The following is a 5,345-nucleotide window of genomic DNA, read 5'->3' on the forward strand; positions in this document are numbered from 1 at the left end:
TTTGAAATTAAATCCAACCATTTTGGGGGTAGGGAAAATAATCTCTGACAAAAGTTGGCCAACTTTTTTCCTCTCCTTGGTATTCATCTCGCCCTCGCCACTGGCTTCCACGGATCTCCAATCGTATGGCGCAAAAGGAAGCGGAGTCGATGACGTCTCGCGATCAAGGGTGTAGAGGGATGGTGGATACCGCCGACGTTACCCTCGCCCGTCTTCGTTCACCTCTGATACGAGGGGTTGAGAATTTGGGGGCGGGTCGTATCGAGCACTCAGGGCTGCAGGCGGAGCTTCCACCGCTATACGAGACAAGGAGAGGGAGCAAGATCTGGTACAAACGCGCGCGCGCGCGCTACCACGCGACGCACGCACGCACGCACGCACGAACGCACGCAACGGCTGTTCACACCCATCAAGGGATACCAAGAAAGGATAGGAACCAGAAGAAAACAAGAATCGAGCAAGAATACGAAACACGGGGAAATGAAATCAATCAAAAGAGCGGAAAATTGTATAGGAACGAGGACAAGCTACGTGGTGCATTAAAGCCAAACTTATCGTTGAATCGTAAAAATAGTAATTGTAAATAAAAAGGAGATTTATTTATTTTACACTAGATACAGAAATATGTAATTTTTCCTTAGAATGATCGCGAATTTTTTTGAAGACTTATGAAATCAATTGATCGTATTGCAGATATTAATGATTTTTGAAAGCAAATCTTTTACGAATTACGCGCGAAAAGAACGAAAGGAATTGCAAAATGTGTAGTTGGCGTAAGAGGTTGAAGCAAGTGGGGATGGTTCAAAAAAGAAGAGAAGGGTGAATACGAGGAATAGAGGGATAGAATCGCGTTAAGTACAGATAATGGCTGGTGTTTACCGGTATGGTGATCAGCATGATTTAAGAGCCGGCCTGGCGTGAAGCGGCTAATAGGACCCCAAATAAATTAAATTATCATGATAAAAGTGTAGCAGGGTGAGAACGACGTTAACCTTAACGACACCCCACTGCTTCACCCTGCACAGAGGAGCACGAAAATGGTGATTGTCCACTCGATGGTGCCGCCCTTCTTGTTTACCGACATCTGTCATAACTCGCACCATTTCTCCCTAGCACCTTCGCATTCGTGCAATTTCAGTGGCTTCCCAACACGATTCGTCGATGCTTTTGCTTTCCGATTCAATTCGCCTGTATAAAAATTAATCTAGAAGACCGTATAGAAATCTAGAAGAAATCTATCCCTTAATCGATTGATATAAGTTTCATATTATATACATAATATCGATTATAGTGGAAATTATAATGGAAATTTTACCAAATTCGAAAATAATTCAATTCTTCGAATGAAAAAAGTATAAAAATTTCAAATCAAATAACGATATAAATCTCTAAGAGTCGACGAAAGATTTAGAATCGATCTGTTCTAGATCTGTCTAATTGTCGAGGTGGAAAATCGTTAAAATCGGACCATATGTGCTCAGTGGGTGGCAAACCATTCTTTGGAGGGACGATTAATGTATTTATATACACAAGTACGAGCGACATAAATAACGAATACCCGTTAAAGGTTTTATGTTTGAAACTCGCAACTTGGTATAGCAATATGTTATAGATACATTGAGTATAATATTTGATGCGACAATTTTTTTCAACTCCCGTAAAGAATAAGAAAAGGGATAAAGATTATTTCTTTTTTTTTTTTTTTGTAACTAGAAAAATATGTTTGTCGCATTTCGCGTGGATTATGGAGAGATGGAGCTGCGCTGTTGTCGCAGCGATTTATTCCAAGGCGGAAAAAGCGAAAATAGGCCCACGGTATTGAATGTTTGACTAAGCGGCTGATTAAGAGTGACATAAGGGTATCGCACGTTCCAGATTAATCCGACAATGTGTGTACGCGCGACTAAACACTGCCATGTGTACAAACATTGACAGCCGGTCACGCACTTGCTGTGTAGTTAAATTGGTAGGACAATTCGTAAGCTGAAAGCATTTAAGAGGGAAGAGTGTGCGAGGTGAACCACATTGAAATCTTACGATGGCATACTTAACGTATATTATCTCTTGCATATGGATCTATATTTTATATTTGTATATAATTTATACATAATGTATGATCGAGTATATCTAGCTCTCGTTTGTTGCAATAATTAAAAAGAAATTTTTAAATAATTCCCTGTAAGATTCTCGTATAGAAATATCAAAATTAAAAAATGGACCATTTGAAAATGCATATATTTGTATATACGGATGAAAAATATAAGATTTTTTTTTCTGTGCCGCATATTTTGAACCTGATTCGATATTGAGAATCCAATTCCATCGCTTTACAAAGATAGCCAAATTTCGATGTGATTTATTACGTGTAGAAAGTCAGAGAGGAGAGAAGATCGGGTCTGGCCAAGAACCGTTCATAGGGCTAATCGTTAGGGCGGTCACCCTCGTCTCTTCCCTCTCCAATTTGCCCCCTTCCTATTTTCAACCCCAAATCATAGTATTGCAACCTAGAGGGGAACTTACGCTCGTGATAATTGCATTAGCATTCGATGATTTTTATTGGCTTCGATTAATATTAATTCAAACGAGCATTGTATCAATAACAAGTAAAGGATATACCGATTTCCTTTTATCTTTTTTTTTTTTTTTTTTGAGGCAAATAAATGGCATCGCTGAATTTTTATACGTTCTTGCGTTAAAAGATTTATTACAAATGGTAGTAGTTAAACGTGTAATTCTTGTCGATAGGTTGCGCAGCCCAACATGCTCTCCTTGGAAAAACCAGAAAGCCGAGGACCGCTTTCTCGTCGCAGCAGTGGCTTGAATTGGAAAAACAATTTAGACAGAACAAGTACCTAAGCAGTCCGAAGAGATTTGAAGTGGCCACCTCGTTAATGCTTACGGAAACACAGGTGAGCAGTGAGCATTTTATCAAAAACAAAGAAAAGATATACCCATTTCCTTTTTTCTTTTTTTTTTTTTTTTTTGAGGCAAATAAATGGAATCGCAGAATTTTTATACGTTCTTGCGTTAAAAGTATTATTACAAATGGTAGTAGTTAAACGTGTAATTATTGTCGATAGGTTGCGCAGCCCAACATGCTCTCCTTGGAAAAACCAGAAGGCCGAGGACCGCTTTCACGTCGCAACAGTTGCTTGAATTGGAAAAACAATTTAGACAGAACAAGTACCTAAGCAGACCGAAGAGATTTGAAGTGGCCACCTCGTTAATGCTTACGGAAACACAGGTGAGCAGTGAGCATTTTATCAAATTAAATATTATAAGAAAATACACGCAAAAATCTTCATACGTTACGTTATAAAGAAATTCATAGAAAATTATAGATAGAGTAATTTATTTTTCGAGTGAAATCGATTTTCAAATTATTCGTCATTTTTTCATATTCATGAATATTTTGAGAAATTATATTAAAAAGAAAATAATAGCAAAACTTCGAAAGTTGATTTCACCTCTTTCAAGTAATATTGGACTAATAAAAAGATTCCATGTATATTTCATTATAATCTACATACTAACAATGTTTCATATAAAATTATCATTGATTTTTGATACAACTTATTAATTGAATTTGCATAAAATGTATGAAGATTTCTGTGACTAACCGACTAATATATATTATTGTTGATATGTTTTATACACGATCTCCTTACTTTTCTTTTTCATTTACTTTCTCTTTCTTTTTTTTCCTTTTCGTTTTTTCTTCTCTCTCCTTTTTAAGGTGATACTTGAAGATTACACGATAAAGAAACCTAAATGAAGGGTGAATGAGCGAGCGAGTGAGAGAGAGAGAGAAAAGGAGACGAAGAGAGAATGAAGAAAGGGAAAAAGCCTCTAGAGAAATCGGTGAAATAATCCAGGGACCCTTCCTTTCCTTTACGAAGAACGAACGTGAACGAGCGAATCTCTTGCATAGTTTAACAACTTAAACATAACTTTGAAGCTTACGTGCTCTGACGGATCGCTCAGCAAATAGCAACGAAAGTCTGAATTATGGGAGACTGAGTCCCTGATTTGTTTCGATATTCAACTGATTCAAGCTCCGAGCATTTTACCTTTCAAATTGTACGAACGTTGCATACACACCTTTCTTATATTTTCTTTCAGCATCCACAAAAGGGAGAAAATTCAGTTAACTGCTCTCATCGATCATCGATCATTGATCGTATTAGATAAATATTAATAACCAAAACGTGATTGATTTAAAGATATTACAAAAGAGGTGCAAAGATTTTTCAAATATCATCAACTTTGTTATTATATGGATAGATATATCGTGGAAAATTTAAATTTAAGTTAATTTTTTGTATTTTGCTCTTCGTCTAATTATCTAATCGATTGAATTAATTGAATAATAAGAGAAATAAAATGTCGAAATCATTTCCTCTTTAAACTGATATTTTATATAAACCTACTTGCTTTTTTCTTTGCTTAAAATTCGATCGTTTTGTAAATATTATCCGATATTGCAAATATATATTTATTATCGCGAGAAGAAAGCGTATTCCTTTCTCTCAAGGGTGAAATATAGTAGGGCTGGAAATGAGACGGCAGATCTATTCAAGTACGTGATATGTTGTCCAAAGGATTTATACATCGTTCTCTTGCGGGATTAGGAAAAGAAATATTGAGTTTATGGTATACTTGCAGCGATTCGAAGGGGTTGATTAATAGATATATACGATTTAATATCGTACAAGAAAAATTCAACCTACGTTCTTCTATTCTCTGTTACTTTACTGCATTACGATCCATCTCCTCCTTCCTTCTCGAGTATTCGTTCAAGTGTTATTTTTAATTGATAATTAACATTGTGTTTGATTCTTATAGATAATATTAAGATCTTGTATCAACAATCGTGTGTATATGTGTGTTGGAATTTAGGTGAAAATCTGGTTTCAAAATCGTCGAATGAAATGGAAAAGAAGTAAAAAGGCGCAACAAGAGGCACGGGCGAACAATAAGGTGGAAGATGGTGGGAATGTGAGAAGCGGCGAGAGGGAAACAGGGAATGATCCGAATCCAAATTCGCCGAGTCCACAGGAGGATACCAAAGGAACGTTACAAGAAACGCAAAGAAGCACGACCGAACTTCAAGAGCCACTTTATCGACCGTACGTGGTATAAAACATTGACGAAATAATAATTGACGTAATGATGTGCCAAATAAGAACTAAAGAAAGAACCGTGAGTTGCCATTTTCGCGTCATTTTCATCATCGATCAAAACACCGTCGGTCGATAACACACCTTTGAATACTTCGTGTGATACCAATCTTGTTCTTCTTGGGATCGAAATGTTTTTTTTTTTTTTTTTTTTTTTTTTTTTTT

This window comes from Apis dorsata, unplaced genomic scaffold, assembly GCF_000469605.1.
Source record: "Apis dorsata unplaced genomic scaffold, Apis dorsata 1.3 scaffold_298, whole genome shotgun sequence".
NCBI lineage: Eukaryota > Metazoa > Arthropoda > Insecta > Hymenoptera > Apidae > Apis > Apis dorsata.